This window comes from Haliotis asinina, chromosome 2 (genome assembly GCF_037392515.1).
Source record: "Haliotis asinina isolate JCU_RB_2024 chromosome 2, JCU_Hal_asi_v2, whole genome shotgun sequence".
Classification (NCBI taxonomy): Eukaryota; Metazoa; Mollusca; class Gastropoda; order Lepetellida; family Haliotidae; genus Haliotis; species Haliotis asinina.
This window is the reverse complement of record NC_090281.1, coordinates 84,929,214-84,953,882: the sequence shown is the minus strand read 5'-3', so window position 1 is coordinate 84,953,882 and position 24,669 is coordinate 84,929,214. Positions and strand designations below refer to the sequence as shown.

Here is a 24,669-nt window from a genome sequence, read left to right as displayed (position 1 = left end):
ATCAGTGAGATCATCAGCCAGATCACACAAACACCAGTAATATCACACAAACACAAATGAGATTGCACAAACATCAGTGAGATTACGCAAACACCACTGAGACCACAAAAACGCCACCAATGAGATCAAAATCACTATTCTACCATAAAAAATAGACACATTCATAACACGAGAACAGTCCATACAATCATGTTAATGTCACTGACCATGTCAACCTCATACAGACTACACACACAGAGAACGTTCCATGTCCAAAGAAGGTACTCACGAGAGAGAGTCAGATGATAACGGTCTACCGTAACACCTACAGTGAAGTTGGTCCCACTGCAGAAGTAGAGCCCTTCATCCTCTGGCAGAAGTGAGTGGAACAATAACGTCCTCACAAAGGAGTATTGCGTTCTGAAACAATGTCAAGGTTATCACTCAGACCAAATACATACTTACCATAGGTGTCAGAAAGCTTTCATTTCTCACGTCAAAGTGTTTCTACTGACAGTATTGATATAAACTGAACAGCAAAAACATGCAACTCTGGCTCTCTGTAAAGTTCTTAAACATTTTACATAAATATGAGATTTCATTTTTTTCTAAACTTGCGTTTCAGAGCTCATCAAGTAAAAGGAGATTCTGTGAATATTGCACCTATGGACTTTTTGCAACTTTGTTCCAACAACTATTACAGACATAAAGTGAAGCCAATAACAGTGAGTGAGTGAGTGAGTCCCTTCAATTTCAACACAACAGGCTTTGATGGGGTCACCTAGTGGTTAAAGTATTGGCTCATCATGCCAAAACCTGGGCTTTGATTTCCAATATGGGAAAATGCGTGAAGCCCATTTCTGGTGTCCCTGTAGTGATATTGCTGGGATATTACTAAAGCAGTGTAAAGCTCACTCAGTCACTATTCATAAAGGGGTGTAACTGCAGCAAATAGCACTGAAAAAGATGTTCATCATGACGTTGGGAGGTCTTGGGTCAACAAGAACAAAATTATTATACATCTAAGGATGTGATAAATGTTGTGGAGTGATTGGCTGCATACTTTGATTCAAATATCTGTATCCTTGGGCTCTCTGTGGTCACAGCTGCATCTGTTGTAGAAGTATTTAAAGCAACAGTTGTATTCAGCAGAGTTGTGTCTGTTGTGTTATCCGCCAAGGAGCTGCTGTTATACAACGCCAAAGCTGATGGTGTCCAAGGAAAGCTTATTTTATTGTAGTTCCAGATACTGGCGATGCATTCAAGTTTTAGATTGTCTCCCTTGACGACTTTGTCTTTGCTTGAGGTAATCTTGAGGCCAGTTTTGCTGGGAAGGTGGTCTGATGATTTACCAATATACATAATTAAAATAAAATGCCACCAGGGAGATAAGGATGTAGCTAAAATCAGTCATGCGTTTCTGAGTGTAAGTAAAACCTATAAGACCAAATACTGCTTCACTAATACTCCCTGCAGATCGATGATCTTTTTCATGTCAGCTTTCCAAGATTTGAGACTACAATTTCAGATACAGCAACTCTCTTTCAATCCTATCAAATTACATCATCACAGACAGAGAAAAAATATCAAACCCACCAGTAACAATGAACTTGAAATCTTTGTGTTCACCGCCAATGGCATTTTTGGCATCACAACGATAGATTCCCGTTGTGTTTGCTACCACAGGTAAGGTGCTGTACATGGACAAGTTTTTCCGCAGTATGAGTGTCCAGTTGCTTTCGTCCACTGCACAGGAAGTGTTGTTGCAGTCTTGATAGTACCAGGTGATGTTTCCTGTTGGGTAGTCGGAGGTCTGACACATTAGATTGTACTTCTAGCCCACTGTGAAGAACCTGTAGTCAGAACTAGCAGAGAGGGTCGCTGTAAGTGGTCCTGGAAACATAAGAGAAAGTGAGTGAGTTTAGTTTCACTCTGCACTCAGCACTATTCCAACTATATATTGGCGGTCTGTAAATAATCGAATCTGGACCAGACAATCCGGTGATCAACATCATGAACATCAATCTGCGCGATTGGGAACCTGTGATATGTGTCAACCAAGTCAGCAAGCCTGACCACCTGATTCTGTCAGTTGCCTCTTTTGAAACACCAGAAGGATTGACGGATCAAGAAGTTGGTTTAATTGTTTGGTTGTCATTTAAGTTGACTGATTGATTGCTTGTAGTTTAACACATTACTCATATTTGGACAGTCTATGCATAACTAAGTCTGAACCAGACAATCCAGTGATCAAACAGCATGCACATTGATCTATACAACTGGGATACGATGACATGTGTTAACCATGTCAACAAGTCTGACCACCCGATCCTGTTAGTCGCCGCCCATGATAAGAATGGGTTACTGCAGACCAGTTCTACCCTGGATCTTCACAGGTCAGTATCACAGTATATATGCGTAAGATGATTTCTTTCCTCTTCTCAAGAGCTCAAATCCACCAAGCAAAAAGATTTGACAAAGTTCTTATTTTTAATGTTACATAAACAATGTAGTGCATGTGTGAGAGGTCAGCAGAATATAATGCAGTTCTAACATGATGAATAAACAATGTTTTTAGAGATTGGTCAATGAAACATATTTCCCAGAGTGAGTGAGTGAGTTAATATTTAACGTCACATTGGCAATATCGCAGCCATATCGTGACGAGAATATACGTGACAAAAAAACGAAATATATATGCCTATTATGAAGAACCTGTCGACGAAAGACAGTAAAACCACTAGACTATCACAGTTAGTATTAAAACTAGCGTGGAAACTTAAAAAATTATAGTATCACTATTTGGACAGCACAATATAAAAACAGACCATAAATCGCCAACAACAGAGGGTAGATCACCATACTAGTGACCATGGGGACTTACAGTACCTCTGTTTCCTGCACGGTCCCTGGCTGGATTTACATCATCCCCTTAGCTGTTGGCAACCCAATGCAAGATTAGCCACAAATTAAAATGACACATATGACACGGCTAAAAAAGTGGAAGATTAAATCTGACATAAACCGTTTTGGGACTTACGTACCCTCTCAGGGGGACAATAATTTTACGGTACTTCAACCCCCCTCGAGGATACAGCCTCTAACAATCTTAGCTGCTAATTCAACTTCCAGTCATAAAATATTTATCTCTATTTACAAGTCATGTAATAGGTCTAATTCTTTTAAAAAATACAATGATTATATGATAACTAACATTATTAAAAAGATCCTTCATAGTTCTTGATTTAAAATAGTTATCTCTCTTGATGGAATATTCAACACAGTCAAACAGGGATACAAAACGGAGGATCTTCACCTTTAAACAAATATTCATGTGTGTATCGTGTGTGGCCAATACGACATCTTCGCATGATGACCACTTCATATATTGGGACTGATAACCCAAGTAAGTGTAACCAATGTATGGTTTATTTCATGTAATTTGTTGACACCTACTCTGCTGCATCAGATCACGGATGTAAGACCTAATGGTAGTTTTATAACCAGTGTTGGGAATAAGAAGTGGTGTCACAGATTGTTTGAGTGCTGCCTTAACAGCAAAATGAGCCAGTGTATTCCCAGAAATGCCAGCATGGCTGGGTAACCAACAGAAAACGATGTCGCATTGGCCAGTAGCAAGATTATTATACAATTCAACAATTTCAATTAAAAGTGGATGTTTACATGATACATTTTTAATCGCCTGAAAACAAGAAAGAGAGTCGGAACAGAGTATATATTGTTTACGTTTAGGGTGTCTTTGAATATATTTAAGAGCCGTTAGTATGGCGTTTGCTTCAGCTGTAAAAATAGAACTGTTATCTGACAATCTAGAAGATATTGTTCTGGATCCAATGACAGTGGCACAAGCCACTGCGCCACCGTCCTTGAAACCATCTGTAAATAAGGGTTTGTAATTGCTATATTTAGTTTATAATTGATTATATTCTTGTTTATATTGTTATTCATTAGTTTCTGATTTTTTAAATGTCGTTAATGTTAGGTCAGCTTTTTGCCTAACCAGCTACAAAGGAGGAGAAGAAAGAAGACGGGAGGGACCTATGTTTTCCAGCTCAATGCCGGCCGAAGACCGAAAGGGTTTAATTCTGTGCCCTAGAGGTGGAACCAGAGAAGACTTCTTGTAATACAAATCCCCATAAAGTGGATTGAACACACAGTTATATGCAGGGTTAGATTCATTAGAGCATAATTTAGTAATGTATTGTAAGGATCATTTTATATGAGCGTTGTGTAAGAGATGGTTCATCGGCCGCTACGTAAAGACTTTCAATAGGTGAAGTTCGGAAAGACCCAAGACTAAGTCTTAGGCCTTGGTGGTGGACAGAATCAAATAGTTTAAGGTTGCTTTTGCAGGCTCCACCATATACGATGGAGCCATAATTGAGTTTTGAACGGACAAGTGATCGATAGAGGTGTAGGAGGGTAGCTTGATCCCCTCCCCACTTTGAGTTGGAAACAACTTTCAACAGATCGAGTGCTTTCAGGCATTTGGCTTTGAGGGATTTAATATGCGGCAAAAACGTGCCATTTAAATATAGTTCAAGGTCTTTATGCGGTTTATATTTCCTACAAAAGACAGTTTTTTTTCGACTTCGATAACTTAAAACCATTTTCAAGACAGCATTTATTTATTTTATTTAAACATAAGTGCAGTTGCCGTTCGATGGTATGGATATTCTCACCACGACAGGAAATATTAAAATCATCCACAAAAACTGATCCATCAATTGAATCATTTAAAACCTTGGATAAACTATTGATCTTAATGCTAAATAAGGTCACCGACAAAATACTGATCTGAGGAAAACCATGATCCTGATTATAATGATCAGACAGAGTTGAACCCACACGGACTTGAAATTGCCTGTCTTTTAAATATTGTGACATAAAAAGAGGCAAACGGCCTCTCAAACCAAAATCATGTAGATCCTTCAAAATGCCATACTTCCAGGTGGTATCGTAAGCCTTGTCAAGATCAAAGAAAATTGATACAGCAAGTTGTTTATTGACTACAGCATTTTTAATAAAGGATTCTAAACGTACCAAATGATCAATGGTACTATGATTCCTGAAACCACATTGAATATTTGTGATAAGGTTATTGGTTTCAAGATACCAAACTAATCTATTATTCACCATACGTTCCATGGTTTTGCAGACACAGCTAGTTAACGATATTGGTCTATAATTCGATGGATCTGTATGATCCTTACCAGGTTTTGGTATTGGAACTACAATGGCATTTCGCCATGAAGAAGGAAATTTGCCAGACGTCCATATTTGGTCAAATATATCCAAAACTGTCATCAAACATGATTCAGGTAAGTGTTTCAGTAGCTGGTAATGTATATTATCATCACCTGTTGCAGTGTCATGAGCTTGCTCAAGAGCCGTATGTAGCTCATGTAAAGAGCCTCATTGTAATCTTTGCCGTTATTTGAATCGAAATTAAATTGTCTTTTCCTTTTGTTTCTGATATCTCTGAAACTCAGGAACATAATTCGCCGACGATGAATTTTCGGCAAGAGTTTCGCAAATTATATTTGCAATTTCAGATGTGTCAGTAATTAAATTATCCCCATCTTTAAGAAGGTGAACAGCAGCTTTTGAACCTTTACCTTTAATTCTTTGAACCATCTTCAATACTTTGCACATTGGCGTACGTGAATTAGTTTTGGAGACATAGTTCCTCCAGCATTGCCGTTTGTTTTGTTTGAAGGTGCGACGTGTTTTGGCGTTTAGTATTTTAAGTTTATTTAACTTGTGGACAGTTGGGTGACGGCGGAAATATTTTTCTGCTTTTTTTTTTTTTTTTTTTTTTTGCTTTGCTGGCTTGTTTACAATCTGTAGTAAACCATGGTTTCCGTACATGTGGAGTTGTAAAGGATTTGGGTATACACTCATCAGCAATTTCATTTAAAACGTCAGAAAAACACTGAATGGGATCAGCTATGTCACTAAAAACTTCGGGCCGTATTTTAGATGTGCATAAAGCTTGAAATAACCTTAAGGACCTGTCTGCTTCGGAAAAATTCCATCTCGAATATGATGGAGAGTCAGACGGATTAATTTCTGATAAGATAGTTGGAAAATGGTCACTTACACAGAGGTCATTGTGGACCGACCATTCAAATTCATTAAGTAGCCTAGAATCTGAAAGAGACAATTCTGCCAGTTGCAGAGTGCAGGTAAGTGCTAGAATCATCATTGTAAATACACAAATCATTATTGGAGATAAAATCTTCCAGTATCTGACCTTTTGAGTTAGTGTTTGAACCACCCCATATCAGGTTATGACCATTGAGATCATCATGAGTGTTACAGGACTATGTATAACATCCTGTTTAACAAGGATTGACGATCCCCCAGTGGCTCTGTCACCCAGAGGTGAAAAATAATGATAGGCATTAAAATGACGTAAATCAAAAGCATCTGTCTGCTTCAAATAGGTTTCCTGCAGGCAGAAAGCCAATGGTGCAAAATCTTGGACTAAAAGCTGTAACTCATTAAAATTTGGCCTTAAGCCTCTACAATTCCACTGTACTAGTCTTTCAGAATGACCTATCTTTTAGGAGGATTGATTGGGAATCTGACCCGCACTTTCTTTGAGGACGATAAACTATGTACCCTTTGATGGATGCTATCAGAAACATATACTGAACATCATTGAAAACGCACCACCTGTAAATTTTGAAATAAGGCAATAGAATCTTTTGGAAATGGAAAATTAATGGTGGGAATTTTGATAATAACACACTAGATCGTAAATAACGCTCTACAGTAAAAAACGGATCGTTCGAACACATCATCGAACACATCACATGAAAACAACAAAATTCATGCACATCACACACGAAGGGCACAAATTGCATGCAGAAAGCATGCTGTTCAGGGGTATAAATGACTTTCGGCACAAAACCGTTCTCATTTTCGCAGTACTTTCGTAAGTAAAGTTTTTTCGCCATGCCAAGATTGTCACCAGAGGAACGAGAACAGGCCTTGGGTATGTTGCAGGTCGGCGCTTCAAGCAGAAACATTGCACGACGATTTGGGTGTCATCATTCGACCATTCTGAGGCTTGCTAACAGATACCAACAAACAGGAACCAGCAGGGACCGGCAACGCCCAGGTCAGGCACGTGTTACCACCCTTCGTCAAGATCGAGACATTGTACGGCGCCATATTCGGGATCGAACCTTGCCCGCTGCCAGAACCGCCAACGCTGTCCAGGGTCGACGTGGTTTGATCAGCGCTTCCACCGTCCGACGCCGTCTCCGTGCGGCAGGGTTACGTTGTCGACGCCCTTACGTTGGACCCATCCTGACTGACAGGCATCGCCTTGAACGCCGACAATGGGCTGAACAGCATCGTGTGTGGTTGTTAAGACGTTGGCATGGTGTGGTGTTCTCCGACGAGTCGCGTTTTCACTTGCGAAATGCTGACGGGCGTCTACGGGTATGGCGTCGACGGGGTGAACGTTATCATCAGGATTGTGTTGTGCAAACCGATCGGTGGGGTGGATTCAGCATTATGGTGTGGGGAGGGATACGTTATCACCACAGAACCGCTCTGATTGTTTGTCGTGGCAGAGTGAATGCCGTTTACTACCGTGACAACATTCTTCAGAACAACGTCGTTCCCTTCTTTCACCAGCATCAAGATCTGCACACATTTCAACATGACAATGCACGAGCCCACACTGCACGTGTTTCGATACAGTATCTGGCTAACAACAACATTCCTCTACTTCATTGGCCTGCATTGTCACCAGATTTGTCACCCATCGAACACTTGTGGGATTACATCGGCCAACGCCTCGCACGTCGTCCGCAGATCAACAACCTTGGGGAACTCGACAATGCCTTGCAGCAAGAGTGGAATGCAGTGGCTCAGGACTTTATTCAGAGACTTATCCGTTCAATGAGGAGACGTTGCACAGCTTGTGTTGCTGCTACTGACTTTCCATTTTGACCCAATCTTTATTTCATTGTCAGCTGCATTAAATCTTCACTGTTTTGCTTGATTGTTTTTTGCTTCTTTTCTTTATCAAACATTGGTCTACACAAATATGTAAAATTTACATAGATTGCTCACTTCTGCTCTTAGAAATCCACAGTTTTAGGGGTGGTGCGTTTTCAATGATGTTCAGTATACATATCCTCTAGTGATCCAAATTTGTTACATATTTTTATCTTATCTGACCCTGAAGATGTTCTATTTGTTTTTTGTGTCTATCCGTGATTTGATTTTGGACTTTCCAGGTTGGTTCTCATTTCTGTCAGGTTGAGAACAAGTCAGTGGAAGAGAAGATTGTTCCTGCAAGAGGTTCTGTTGTGAAAGTGATTTTGCTGTCTGAATGAACTGATCATGAGAAAATCGTGTGGGAGTGTCACAGTTTACCTATGTCAAGTCTGTTTGGCATGAGTGCGAGGAGGTAGTTTTAATTGTGGATGAATTACTTTCCTTACGGGTTGTTTTGGTTGATGTGTTGGCGATAGAGGCATAGGTTTCAGTGTGTTCTGTAGACTAAACAAGCTTTTTTGCTTCAGCAAAGTTGACATTCCTGGTATATTTAACCCGATTTATTTCCATCTGTTTTTTTTCCAAACAGGACAATCTTTAGAAAAGGATGAGTGACTTCCGTGGGAATTGGTGCATTTTTTATAACTATTGTCACAATCTTCTGTTACATGTGTATTCTCATTACAGTGAACACAAGTAACAGACAATGTACAATTATTCACTCCATGTCCGTACTTTTGATATTTAAAGCACCGCAGAGGACTAGGAATGTACACATCAACGTTCTCATTACAGTAATGTGCCTAGGTTGCTTTTGGAGGGTTTGGCGCTGAAAACGAGAAGAGATAAGTGTTTGTTGGAACTGTTTCATTATTTTTGCGGGTTGAAAATCTCCTGACATATAACACTCCTAGGTCTTTCATCTCAGATGCGATATCAATCTCTGTCGTGTGAGCAAAGAGGCGGTCTCTGTCTCTTACAATCCCTTCGCTAGTATTCAAAGTTCTATGAGCAAAGATTTTAACGGGAATACCAACAAACATATTTGTTGATAGCAGGTTCATTGCTTGCTGTTTCCTGTTGCATTCGATTAACAGGTATCCTGAACGCAACCAAAGAACATTCCTGACTTCTCCTGCTATGCCATAAACTCCTGTTTGAAATCGCGAAGGATTCAGTTTAAAGGGAGCCTTATTCAAAGTCTCAATAATCAGGAAACATGGCCAGTAATAAACTAATGTGGAGGGTCGTTGTTCGTCATCAGTGTCATGGGGATGTTTTCTTTTCTTAGAGGGTGTTTCGTAGTCCATGGCAAGTCGTTCATCATCCGAGCTCCCCAGCCCCCACGCAGTATCACAAGGACAATGCTAAACACAAGCGAATCTCCGACTTGCAGCACCAAGGATACTCAGATGATGTATTCCAGCAGAAAAATTTAAAAAGATCAATAATTCCACCAGATTGGCCCATGAGCCATTGCCTTCTGGACATAGGACTCTAGGCAAGTTACAAAGTTGGATATCGAAATCACAATCGAAATAAAATTATATCATCATGAAGCCAGGACAGTTAACAAAATTTGTAAATAATGTCTCAAATTTGTGCAGCAAAATTTACACGTACAGGGCTTAGGATGACGAGCCGATTGGTTGAACCGGGCCCATTCAACCACTTGTCTAGGCGAAGTAAGGGTCGCAGGGGGGTGTTGAGCAAAGGAAACACGGTTACAGGCTCCCAGTACCCTCAACCCCCAGACTCCGTCCTCCACCGACACTTGGACGCAACCCATGGCAAACAGGTTGGTGGACCAAATAGCGTTACCCAGCACCCACCATGAGGACGTGGCTCGCCACGGGTGCCACACTTTCCCAGAATACTGCACATATAGTAAGGTGCTGGGAGCTAAGATCCATACATGATTGACCTCCATGCCCGTAGAGTGATATATCATGTTGCCACACACAAGGTCTGCGATTTAGTCCACGGAGCCGAGGCCATTTTCGGAATTCACAATGAAAGTGTAATCCAAATTATAATATGTGATACAATCGTAAAACCTTACAACTCTTACAACAAATTATTACTCCCATACAGTCACTATTTGTAAAGCCAAAGCTTTGTTTCACACTACGACTTAACACTACGACTGTCGTAACTCTACGAGGAAGCTGTCTAAACTGGCACTCACTAGGACTAAAGAAACAAGTCAGTTTAAACAATGAGCCAGATTGTAGAGCTATTGATAAATGTAGAAGTCACAGATGGGACTGAGACTTTATGCCAGTGTTGACAACATGCCGGATTGGACAGATGCCGGTTTTGACAGCTTCCACTGTATACGGGAAACAACAGTCAAAGCGCTATGATTCCTTTGTGAAATTCCTCCCAGGCCCGGGATGAACGTACTCACCATATACTTTCAGAAGTACGCTAGCTGTGGCATTCATATCCACAGTGACTGCATGAAGGGTGTAGTTTCCATTATGAATGGACGAGGGAAAGAAGATCCGTAAGGCAGCTTCACTTTCTGTTTGACTTTAAGAATAAATAAGCAGATTTGTGGAAAAAGTATACAATCTCTGAGTTATTTTTTAACAACAACATCAAGTATTAACTATTTCACGGGAGTAGGGATAACAAATGTAAACAGCTTGGGTTATCCAGGGTAATGATGTGTTAGCACCATGAGCATGCACAAGTGTGGAAACAGACGCTTTATAAATGGCCATTATTTACTATAATTACCATTAGGATCAAAATACAAGAAATGGACTATTTGTCTAGAAGCACACCACTGATGATCTAAGAAAATCTTACTATGTCTTGATGTTGCTTTCATTGGTGATAGGGTGCCCATTGAAATACCAGTACAAATCAGGTGTTGGGAAGGCATTCATGTCCATTCGGATCAAAGCCTGTTCACTTCCAAGTGTCGTTTCAACCACATCTTTCACCGGCATCAAATACACCTCGGATTTCTCTGTTGGAGCAGATGACAATGATGGCCATATTAAAAATGTTACGTGAGATAGTATGTGAATACTTCACCAGTTGCAAAAGGATTTAATACAGATCCTTCAAAACCAAATGACAATCATTAAGTTATCCCCTATAGAGACATTATATCCAAACGCCTCTGGTTTTCCTTTGAAGATTAAAGACTGCTGGTGTTTCCCTCGCCTAAGGAGGACTTTAGATTTGTTGCAGTGAAGATTGAAGACTTCTGGTGTTTCCTATGCCAGTTGACTACCCATTTTCGACAGGATTGAACAGAGACCACTGAAACTGAACCCAGAACAATACCAAGACCAGGAGATTTCCACAAATTTGGGACAGCAGTTGCCATTTACAGAGAAGTGGTAGTGTAATGGTTAAAGCATTTGCTTATCAAATCAAAGACCTGTGTTCATTTGTTCACATGGGGACAATGTTTGCAGCCCATGTCTGGTGTTCCCGCCATGATATTGTTTGAACACTTTTAAAAGCAGAGTGAAAATAAAGTCTCTCCCTCTCTCTCTGGTTTCCCCCTCAAGGATGTTGCTGTAATATTGCTAAAATAAGCACTCACTCCCTCTCATGTTATTTACAGAAGCGATGGCGAAGTTAGACACTTACCGTAGACATATAGTATTTTTGATACGGAGTTCGTAAGGTGATTGGCTGTCTGGATTTGACAGGTGTACACACCCTGGTCATCCGTATCGACATTATAAACCTTAATTTGTTTCGAGACTTCATCGTACATGTAGTTGGCAGTCCTTATCTGCTGACTGCGGGGTTTCGTTATATAGTAGTTGGATTTCACCTACAAATATTAAATCAAATATTAAAATCATAATGCAATTATGGAAAAAAACTATTTGACTTTCAGGGATGGGGTGGAGGTGGACTGCTTTTCTAAAATATAAATAAAGATCCTGTTTGACTGGAAATAGAAAAAAAACATATTTTTTTGCAAACAAGAGTATGAAGAAAAGGACAAACTATTTTTCATGACAGACCTTAATTCATTAGTAAAGCAATCCATTTGAATTACCTTAGTTAATGTTTCTTTCTTTCTTTGTTGTCTAAAGCTACTCTCAGCAACATTTCAGCTTTATGAAGTTGGTCTGTCACTTTTATAGTTTGGACCAGACAATCCAGTGACTGGCATCATGAGCATCAATATATGCAGTCGGGATGCAATGGCATGTATTAACCAAGTCAATAAGGCTGACCACCCTATCTTCCATCTTTTCACCAAAAACAAAAACTCACCCCTTTTGTATTAAACAACCATTTGATGGAAATCTGGTGTCCCCGATCCAGTTTAACTTTACAGGTGAGAGTGAAAGACTGCCCAACCCAAATCCGTGTGCTTGGCGGATCAATTTCAATGAAGGGATATGGAATGGATGGGGCACCTGTCATTGAGAAACATCATGAGTTTAATTTGGTTGTGAACATTGATGATGATGATGATGATGATGATGATGAGGATGATGATTATGATGATGAAAGAATAATTTCAGTCTTTTTCAAAAATACATCAATAGTTGTTATCATGGCTCTGAAAAATGTCATAAATGTCATAAGTTGCATATTACCATAAGACAGACGTTAAACTCAATGTAATGAGGAGTTGGCTCCCCTTAAGCTACACACTTGGCAATTTCAACACACAACATACATCATGGAATCATCTAAAATACAATGGCATTATTACTGATATATATATGACTGCCTCTGTATAGAGTGTTCAGCTAATGACAGTTGTTACATCATTCAGAAATCATATTACTTGAAGCACACTTACTGCTATAAAACAGGACAGCTAGAATGGAATCCGTGTAAAATTCAGTTTCAACTTCACAGGAGAATATGCCATTGAAGTAATAATTTGGGTAATGGAGAGTAAAGCCGACTTTTGGATCGTAAGTGACATCACTGCGACTGTCGACCACCTCGTTGACCGTCTGCTTGATGAGTGTGACGTTGAGTGACGGGTCTGTCACAAGGCAGGGAATGATGGCACTACGGTAGTGTTGTACCCGTACAGGAATCGGGAGGTTTACCCTCTGGTGTGGCACCAGTGCATGTTGTGGATCTGAAACAGTGTTATGGACTGATGACACATATGTTGTCTCCAAACGAAAGTAAATGAATTGGAATCTAAATCAAGTCTTGTTTGAATCCAGCCTGAAACTGGGCATCGTGCATCCTTGATATGCCCATGGTATACGTTCCAATGAATCTCCACTATACCCTGGATGCATCTATGATACTTTAATTACCTCCCTTTGCTGACTCCACATTCTCACAGTAGCCAATCAGCTAAGCCGTTGTTACCACTGAGCGTGCCTGTGTCAACAAATATAGCAGTCGAAACTGCGACAGTTTGTTCACAGTGCGAACTATGTATGGGGGAAATTATACAGATAATAATAATAATAATAATAAAAGGCAATTTGGAGAAAATTAAAATTACAGTACAAGACAACAAAAGAAAAGGTACTTCTCCAAATTGTCGATTCCCTTAAGGTAAAAATAAAAATTTGGACTGAAAGAAAGAAAAAATGGGAAAGGAGAAACAAATTTATCAAACAAAATAAACTATTTAGAAATAATGAAAAGCAATTTTACAGGCAACTCAAGACAAGTGGTGTTGATGAGCATGATAAACGGCCTCCCATGGCTGCCAATGAAAGGTTCTGGAAACGGTTGTGGTCTGTACCCGGCAACTGTAACCTGGAGGCACCATGGGTCAGTGATTATGACCATGCAATGCATGAGAAAGTAACTAGGTCGTTTGTCTGTTACATCTCACCAGATTGCCTGAAGACTGTTATAAAGAAGTCCAAATCTAATACAGCTCCAGGGCCTGATGGAATTCGAAACCGGTATTGGAAACTGTTTCCCTGTGTCCAAGCACCACTCCTTCACTGTTTCAATTCTCTTGTGGATACAGGTTATGTTCCTCCGTGGTTCTGCAAAGGTCGCACAATACTCCTTCCCAAAAAAGGAGACTTGACTGATCCCAAAAACTTCCGCCCTATCACATGTCTAAATACTCAATACAAATTATTCACAGGGTGTTTGTCAAACCTCGTGTCATCTTACTGCTCTTCCAATGAGATAATTTACAGAGAGCAGAAGGGGTCGAGAAAGGGATGTTATGGGTGCAAGGATCAACTTCTTGCACAGAAAATGATTTTGGAAGAGGCTAAAACATACCACCGCAACCTCTCCATGTGCTGGATAGACTACAAAAAGGCATACGACTCTGTCCCTCACCAATGGATTCTGAAGTCTCTTCAGTGTATTGACCTCCCTCAGCGACTACTTGATTTACTCAAGTCTTTAATGAGTTGCTGTTCGACTCAACTTGAGATGTACTCGCAAGGAGAGGTGCAGACTTCGGAATCTATTCCAATCAGAAGGGGAATTTTCTAGGGGGACTCCTTCAGTCCATTGCTTTTTTGTCTGTCTTTAAATCCTTTGAGTTTCCTGCTCAACGGGGAGGAAGGGTACCATCCCGGACCTCCTCAGCACAGATCTCCAACACCTCTTACTCATCTCCTCTATATGGATGACATCGAGCTCCTTGCCAAAGGAGAGACCGATTTGAAAGAACAGGTTCTCCTTGTCGAGTCCTTCTCTAATGATATTGGCATGACATTTGGACTCGACAAATGTAATACTCTTCATCTGAAACGTGGCAAGGTAACTAATGATGGATCGGTCAAGTTACAAGGGGGAGGAGTTATTGAGCATCTTGTGGAAGATCAGGCCTACACGTATCTTGGAATGCAAGTTCGAGACAAGCTCCAGAATGCCCAGATTCAAGATAAACTTCGGGCCGAGTATAAATCTCGTTTAAAGAAAATCTGGAGCTCAGAGTTAAATGCTCGAAACAAAGTCAAAGCCACCAATACCTTTGCTGTGTCAGTCCTCTCCTATTCCTTTGGAGTAGTGGATTGGACAAAACAAGACATCCAGAATCTTGACCGCCTGACCAGAAGGATCATGTCTGATAACAGAGCACACCACCCTCGTTCCTCTCTTAATCGTTTATACATGCCAATCAATTCAGGAGGTCGGGGTTTGATTAATGTGGAAGCTCTTCATGACAGAATGTTATTGTGTACTTTTGCACATATTTATTTGTCAGATGATCCTCTGGTGATGCACGTCAAGATTCATGATGAAAGCAAGGAATTCCACAGCTACTTTAAGCGTGCCAAGGTTGTTGGACACAATTTGAAATTTGAAGTTGATTTTGTTGATGGCGATGTACTGCTGGACGGTACAGTGATGGGAGTAAACCAGGTGAAGTCTTTCACCAAGTCTGCCCAGAGTCGGTCCTTTGTGGAGAAGCTGTCTGAGAAGCCATTGCATCGTGTGTATATGCAGTGTGTGGAACAGAACAGCAATCCAACCGACTCCTTCGCCTGGATGAAGTCGGCTGGTCTCAAATGTGAAACTGAGGGCTTCCTTTTTGCTGCTCAGGACCAGTCACTTCCCACTCGCAATCGCCAGAATGTTATTCTTAAAGGTCACATGCAACCAAAAAATCAAACATAATTAAAACACATTTATCACTTATTCATGACGTATAATATACATTGCTTCTTTTAAAAAACAAATAAACAAAATTATAAGCGTACAATCGCGATTCAAAAGTGCAATATTTTGTACTTGGGCTTACTTCCCCCGAAACGAAGCCCTCGGGAGACCGAACCCAGTCATAGCGGATGGATGTGCACTCAAGTGTAACGACGGCCCCTGATTGGCTGTTTCATTTGCTGATATGCTGAGGGTTCATTGTGTGTACAGAAAGGTGATCTGTTTGATGGGCATTTTAGAAGTATGGTCAGTCACATGAAAGTAAGATTCTTTATGGATAACAACTTCTTTTTGTGTACTTGATGCGTCGTTTCAGTATGGATTCATATACTGTTGTCAAACAAAATCATACACACTAAAAGAAGTCGTTATCCAGAAAGAATGTATATAGAGATGCTGGATTTTGAAAATACATGTTCTCTGAATTTCCGCTCGATCCAATCAAAAATCATGTCAGTAAAGATGGTAAACTACTGCGTGGCTGGAATCTGTCATTTGTCCAAGTGCAAAGCAGGACTTGAAACTGACAAGAGTTTGCACCAGTTTCCGTCAGATCCAGTCATCCGAAAAAAAGTGAATGTAGTTTGCTTGCAACCCACAGACATAAAAACATGTCATGTGTATCACACGTGCCTAATTACATAATGTGGCAGAGACGGGGCTCGGGTGCACGAGTCATAAATCAACTCATTTTCTTTATGTCGTATAGTCTGATAGGTGTTAAGTTCAAATTGCACGTGGTCAATGATTGAAGCTGTGTACTGCATGTTGTCTTTAGCAGACAGGCAGGCAGACATATAGGTGTGAATAAACCAGACACTGAGCTTTCTCTGTGACAGAGACTGCTTACCACAATCAACAAGTTTTTTTACGTAACGAGTAGATTATTTACTTGTTTGTGTACACAACCGAGATTAGACTACTGCTCACGACCTCAGATGCTGGGCATGCATACTGTTTCAAGCTCCGCGAACCTATTCACTGCGCATGCGTTATGGACGCAGCGCAGCACAGCTGTTGAAACCAGTTTTCCCCCCAGCGCTGGGGGGAATTTAGTGAAACGTTTGAACTCCGATTTCGCGGGCTTTTTTTTCATCGCGTTTTTTTCAACTTTATAGGTTGAATTGGCATTTTTTATGATTTGTTTCGGTAAGTGCATACCGAAAGGTACCAGAATCTGCAAAGTTGTATTTTACGTTGCATGTGACCTTTAAAGAAAACATCAATATGAAATGTCGTCTTTGCAATCAATTTACAGAGACTGTCCAACACCTTGTCAGTGGATGCCCTTCCTTGGCACAAACAGCATATCTTAAAAGACATGATGGCATGGCTCGCTGCTTTTATTATCGTCTCCGCCATGCCTGTGGCTTTGACTCCGAGGTCCATCCATGGTACGACCCTGAACATGTCCAGGGCGTCCTGGAAAATGATGCTTTCAAACTTCTCTGGAATAGGCCAATATAAAGCCTGAGACGAATTCCAGCAAACAAACCTGATCTTGTTCTTTTTGATAAAGCCAATGAAATTATTTATATCATAGAATTTTCTGTCCCTTTTGACAGCAATGTGATTGGCAAGATTCAGGAAAAGCATGATAAATATGCGGACCTCGCCTTTGAAATGTCTCGATTGCATTCCAAGTACACTGTCGTCAGGCTCCCCATTGTTCTCGGTGCCCTTGGTTTGGTACCTCCTGATCTGTTAGCGCAGATGAGGAGAGTGCCCGGGTTCTCCACCGGGTGCACAGCCCTTCTGACAATCTGGGTAATGCAGAAGGCTGCAGTGTTGGGGAGCCTCCATATTCTCCGGAAAGTTCTTGGTGGGTTCGACTAGGCAGTGTTTCCTGGGAGAAGTCCCATTCGCTGTCTGGGCTGCGTGTAGAGGGGGCGAGGGCCCTGAGCTGATGATGAGCTTGACCAGCCTGACTGTGCCAGGATCACCCAAACCCTCTCTGCTGCATTTCAATCTTACTCTGTAAAATAATAATAATAATAATAATAATAATAGTCGTCTTTGCAATCAATTTACAGAGACTGTCCAACACCTTGTCAGTGGATGCCCTTCCTTGGCACAAACAGTATATCTTAAAAGACATGATGGCATGGCTCGCTGCTTTTATTATCGTCTCCGCCATGCCTGTGGCTTTGACTCCGAGGTCCATCCATGGTACGACGCTGAGCATGTCCAGGGCGTCCTGGAAAATGACAACTACAAACTTCTCTGGAATAGGCCAATATACAGCCTGAGACGAATTCCAGCCAACAAACCTGATCTTGTCCTTTTTGATAAAGCCAATGAAATTATTTATATCATTGAATTTTCTGTCCCTTTTGACAGCAATGTGATTGGCAAGATTCAGGAAAAGCATGATAAATATGCGGACCTCGCCTTTGAAATGTCTCGCTTGCATCCCAAGTACACTGTCGTCAGGCTCCCCATTGTTCTCGGTGCCCTTGGTTTGGTACCTCCTGATCTCTTGGCGCAGATGAGGAGAGTGCCCGGGTTCTCCACCGGGAGCACAGCCCTTCTGACAATCTGGGTAATGCAGAAGGCTGCAGTGTTGGGGAGCCTTCATATTCTCCGAAAAGTTCTTGGTGGGTTCGACTAGGCAGTGTTTCCTGGGAGAAGTCCCATTCGCTGTCTGGGCTGCGTGTAGAGGGGGCGAGGGCCCTGAGCTGATGATGAGCTTGACCAGCCTGACTGTGCCAGGATCACCCGAACCCTCTCTGCTGCATTTCAATTTTTAATCTGTAAAACATAATAATAATAATACACCAAATCTGCCCAGAGTCGGTCCTTTGTGGAGAAACTGTCTGAGAAGCCACTGCATCGTGTGTATATGCAGTGTGTGGAACAGAACAGCAATCCAACCGACTCCTTCGCCTGGATGAAGTCGGCTGGTCTCAAATGTGAAACTGAGGGCTTCCTTTTTGCTGCTCAGGACCAGTCACTTCCCACTCGCAATCGCCAGAATGTGATTCTTAAAGAAAACATCAATATGAAATGTCGTCTTTGCAATCAATTTACAGAGACTGTCCAACACCTTGTCAGTGGATGCCCTTCCTTGGCACAAACAGCTTATCTTAAAAGACATGATGGCATGGCTCGCTGCTTTTATTATCGTCTCCGCCATGCCTGTGGCTTTGACTCCGAGGTCCATCCATGGTATGACCCTGAACATGTCCAGGGCGTCCTGGAAAATGATGCTTTTAAACTTCTCTGGAATAGGCCAATATACAGCCTGAGACGAATTCCAGCCAACAAACCTGATCTTGTCCTTTTTGATAAAACCAATGAAATTATTTATATCATTGAATTTTCTGTCCCTTTTGACAGCAATGTGATTGGCAAGATTCAGGAAAAGCATGATAAATATGCGGACCTCGCCTTTGAAATGTCTCGCTTGCATCCCAAGTACACTGTCGTCAGGCTCCCCATTGTTCTCGGTGCCCTTGGTTTGGTACCTCCTGATCTCTTGGCGCAGATCAGGAGAGTGCCCGGGTTCTCCACTGGGAGCACAGCCCTTCTGACAATCTGGGTAATGCAGAAGGCTGCAGTGTTGGGGAGCCTCCATATTCTCCGGAAAGTTCTTGGTGGGTTCGACTAGGCAGTGTTTCCTGGGAGAAGTCCCATTCGCTGTCTGGGCTGCGTGTAGAGGGGGCGAGGGCCCTGAGCTGATGATGAGCTTGACCAGCCTGACTGTGCCAGGATCACCCGAACCCTCTCTGCTGCATTTTCATTCTAATCTGTAAAAAATAATAATAATAATAATAATAATAGTAAAGCAATGTGATTGGCAAGATTCAGGAAAAGCATGATAAATATGCGGACCTCGCCTTTGAAATGTCTCGATTGCATCCCAAGTACACTGTCGTCAGGCTCCCCATTGTTCTCGGTGCCCTTGGTTTGGTACCTCCTGATCTCTTGGCGCAGATGAGGAGAGTGCCCTGGTTCTCCACCGGGAGCACAGCCCTTCTGACAATCTGGGTAATGCAGAAGGCTGCAGTGTTGGGGAGCCTCCATATTCTCCGGAAAGTTCTTGGTGGGTTTGACTAGGCAGTGTTTCCTGGGAGAAGTCCCATTCGCTGTCTGGGCTGCGTGTAGAGGGGGCGAGGGCCCTGAGCTGATGATGAGCTTGACCAGCCTGACTGTGCCAGGATAACCCGAACCCTCTCTGCTGCATTTCAATTTTTAATCTGTAAAAAATAAATGGCTAAAACATACCACCGCAACCTCTCCATGTGCTGGATAGACTACAAAAAGGCATATGACTCTGTCCCTCACCAATGGATTCTGAAGTCTCTTCAGTGTATTGACCTCCCTCAGCGACTACTTGATTTACTCAAGTCTTTAATGAGTTGCTGTTCGACTCAACTTGAGATGTACTCGCAAGGAGAGGTGCAGACTTCGGAATCTATTCCAATCAGAAGGGGAATATTTCAGGGGGACTCCTTCAGTCCTTTGCTTTTTTGTCTGTCTTTAAATCCTTTGAGTTTCCTGCTCAACGGGGAGGAAGGGTACCATCCCGGACCTCCTCAGCACAGATCTCCAACACCTCTTACTCATCTCCTCTATATGGATGACATCGAGCTCCTTGCCAAAGGAGAGACCAATTTGAAAGAACAGGTTCTCCTTGTCGAGTCCTTTTCTAACGATATTGGCATGACATTTGGGCTCGACAAATGTAACACTCTTCATTTGAAACGTGGCAAGGTAACTAATGATGGATCGGTCAAGTTACAAGGGGGAGGAGTTATTGAGCATCTCGTGGAAGATCAGGCCTACACGTATCTTGGAATGCAAGTTCGAGACAAGCTCCAGAATGCCCAGATTCAAGATAAACTTCGGGCCGAGTATAAATCTCGTTTAAAGAAAATCTGGAGCTCAGAGTTAAATGCTCGAAACAAGGTCAAAGCCAGGTGAAGTCTTTCACCAAGTCTGCCCAGAGTCGGTCCTTTGTGGAGAAGCTTTCTGAGAAGCCACTGCATCGTGTGTATATGCAGTGTGTGGAACAGAACAGCAATCCAACCGACTCCTTCGCCTGGATGAAGTCGGCTGGTCTCAAATGTGAAACTGAGGGCTTCCTTTTTGCTGCTCAGGACCAGTCACTTCCCACTCGCAATCGCCAGAATGTTATTCTTAAAGAAAATATCAATATGAAATGTCGTCTTTGCAATGAATTCACAGAGACTGTCCAACACCTTGTCAGTGGATGTCCTCCCTTGGCACAAACAGCATATCTTAAAAGACATGATGGTATGGCTCGCTGCTTTTATTATCGTCTGCGCCATGCCTGTGGCTTTGACTCCGAGGTCCATCCATGGTACGACCCTGAACATGTCCAGGGCGTCCTGGAAAATGATGCTTTTAAGGTTCTCTGGAATAGGCCAATATACAACCTGAGACGAATTCCAGCAAACAAACCTGATCTTGTCCTTTTTGATAAAGCCAATGAAATTATTTATATCATAGAATTTTCTGTCCCTTTTGACAGCAATGTGATTGGCAAGATTCAGGAAAAGCATGATAAATATGCGGACCTCGCCTTTGAAATGTCTCGATTGCATCCCAAGTACACTGTCGTCAGGCTCCCCATTGTTCTCGGTGCCCTTGGTTTGGTACCTATTGATCTCTTGGCGCAGATCAGGAGAGTGCCCGGGTTCTCCACCGGGAGCACAGCCCTTCTGACAATCTGGGTAATGCAGAAGGCTGCAGTGTTGGGGAGCCTCCATATTCTCCGGAAAGTTCTTGGTGGGTTTGACTAGGTAGCGTTTCCTGGGAGAAGTCCCATTCGCTGTCTGGGCTGCGTGTAGAGGGGGCGAGGGCCTGACTGTGCCAGGATCACCAAAACCGTCTTTGTTGCATTTTAATCTTAATCTGTAAAACATAAAAATAATAAGATATAATGTGGGTATTTATACAGTGCTACATCCAGACACTAATACCACCTCATGCGCTACAATACTATTTGAGATAATAATAGACAAAATGACAGGTCCTAATCTTTTAAATATATATGCAAGAACTCCTTCTACCTCTTTCAGAGAACCTCTGCATGGTTTGTGTTGCCAAGTTTAACTGGTTAGATAATTTAAATTGCAAAAGTGACATTACTTTCAACTTTCCACCGGAGACATCTCATCGGAGAAAAAGCCAGCCAAGGGAGGTAATAAACTCATTGGACTGAGCCATAGATGTATCCAACCTTTAGTGGAGACTCATCGGAAGGTATGCATGCCCTGGAGATACCGAGGATGGGCATTGTGATCAATTGGTATTCTGTATTTTGTACACAAATATATTCAATAATGTAACTTTATTTCTGAAAAAATAGTGCCTCGGTGCTTTCAAAAACAGATATTTACTTAAAAAACTTCAGTGTTTTGGAAGGTGATAGTTTACTTTTGCAATGTGATTCATCCATCACCAATATGGGGACTAACAAAAAGAAAAAGCTATAATACTTAGGTTTACACTATTAGTGTGTAATATAACTATCAATCTAAAATTCTAAGAACATTTAAACACTTCTTATACTTCACAAAATATCTTTCATTCTTTCACAGTTCTTATACTGCCATGATCCTTGCCGTCAAATTGCCATCCAATTACCATACACAGAGTTACTTCCCTTTGCTTACAGATTTTCTCCTTTCAAAATGTTTCAATGTTATGTCCTTAACATATGTTCAGTCAGAAATAGTTCAGAGAAAACATGCTTGTGGCACATGGGATTCCAGAGAAAAATAAAATAGGGATCAAGGGGTTTCTTAATGCAATGGTGTTCATGCTATCAACCACTAGACTGTTGCAACATAACCGGTTTACTGGTACTTAAAGAAATTACGAGCCCTAAACCAACAGAGATCGGGGATATTGCATCCCAACTGCATACAATAATAAACTGATAAAAACAACAAATTAGAGCACGTCAGCCATCACCGATAATTGATCTTATCAACCACGTATACTTTATTATTGTCTTATTGACTTCCTCTTATTGTCACATCATTGTCACCACCCATTGTTGTTTTTGTTTATCCCTTTGATTCATACCTACATGCTGTTATTGATTTATCCCCGACCATGTAGTTAGGTCTGTTCTGTGCTGTATTACGTCACTCTTGCTTGACAATGGTATACGGATCCATACCGAAATGTTGTATCATACGTGATAAAGATGTTGTTATACATAAGGAATCTTACTTTCTTCTTACTCATCAACTTCTAATAATGCCAATCAAACAAATCAGTTTTGGATCTGAAAGACTTAAATATTTACTCATTCATGACCAGTGATCTCTGATATGTCCTGACCAGTTCAACCTGTTGTCTAATATCCCAGGGCTGTTTTTGAGATTGGAGACACTAGTTCAAACTAGCAACCACTGTATGGATGTTAAATTGTTGTTCCCGTTTCATTTGTGCCAGATATTAACGCGTGGGTTCTCCACCGGGAGCACAGGCCTTCTGAAACTCTGGTTAATGCAGAAGGGTGCAGTGTTGGGGAGTGTACATATTCTCCGCAAAGTTCTTGATGATTCGACTAGGCAGCATTTCTTTCCTGGAAGAAGTCCCATTCGCTGTCCAGGTAGAGGGTGCAAAGGTCCTGAGCTGATGATGCGCCTTACTATCCTAACTGTGCCAGGATCACCTTAACCCTTTCTGATGCATATTCATTTTAATCAAGCATTAACTGGAGCAAGTAGAAACGTCTTGCTACATTGCAATACGTATTGATATATACGCTTTTGCATTGCAATATGAACATTCTCTGTAATCCCCACCCCTAAATGACCTAGAAAGAATATTGCTGCAACATTTACTGACACTCTCTTACCTTTGACAAATATGTAGACAGAGGAGTCATCCCTGACTTTACGCTGGTCAGCCTGATAGTAGCACCTGTAGCTTCCTGTGTCATAATACTGGGCATTGGTCAGGGTGAGGCGGGATGCTGTCTTGTTGTTGCTGCTAGAGGGGACTTCTTTTATTGAAACACTGCTGTCAGACTGAATCCAGAAAACCATTTAAATTACATGTTTGTTGGTACAGGTTGCACTGTGGTAGTTACTGCTGGTTGCTGTGTGTGGCTTTTATGCTGCTTTCAGCAAAATTCCAGCAAAATCACACAAGTAGTAGGCTTCAAACATGTAGGGAATCGAACCTGGATCTTGAGTGAGTGAGTGAGTGAGTGAGTTTCATACTGCACTCAGCAATATTTCAGCTATATGGTGGTGGTCCCTTGGTATTAAGCATCACGAGCAAACACCTTAAACACTTGGCTCCATCACCACCACGCTTGTAATGTAGTAGTTGAAGGTACTGCTGGCTGTAGTGTGTTTGGTGGTAGTGAAGTGTTTGATAGCAGTGGCGGCACCCGTGGCAAGCCACCTCCTCGTGGTGGGTGCTGGGTAACGCTAAGTGCTTGCCAACACCTCGTTGTGGACCCGGGGCAATATTTGGTCGACCAACCTGTTGGCCGCGGGTTGCGCCCCTGTGTCGGTGGAGGACTGGATCCTGGTGGTTGAGGGCACTTGGACTAGGACCTTATGTTCCTGGTGCCTAACACACCACTTTGGCCCTTACTTCACCTAGACGGGTGCTAGTGAGTGAGTGAGTGAGTGAGTGAGTTAATATTTAACGTCACATCGGCAATGCATCAGCCATATCGTGACGAGAACATTTAATACTGAAATGAAATACATTTATAGAATAAAAACCTGTCAACGAAGGACAGTAAAATAACTAGAATATCACAAATGAGATTAGAACTAGTGTGGAAAGTTAAAAATAATATCACTATTCGGACAATACAATATAAACTCAGGCTATAGATTGCCAACAACTGAAGGTAGATCACCATACTAGGGACCATGGGGACTTACAGTGCCTTTGCTACCTGCATGGACCCTAGTCGGATTTACATCATCCCCTCATACACATATACTGCGACTAAGAACAGTGGAAAGTTTAAATTTACTGTGAATGTTTTGGGACTTACGTACCCTCTCAGGAGGACAATAATTTTACAATAGT

At 41.7% G+C, this 24,669-nt stretch overlaps 1 pseudogene; it reads right to left on the bottom strand.

The window, feature by feature from the left end:
- LOC137274720 (vascular endothelial growth factor receptor 1-like) overlaps nucleotides 1-24,669 on the bottom strand; it is a 78,831-nt pseudogene that overhangs the window by 8,732 nt on the left and 45,430 nt on the right.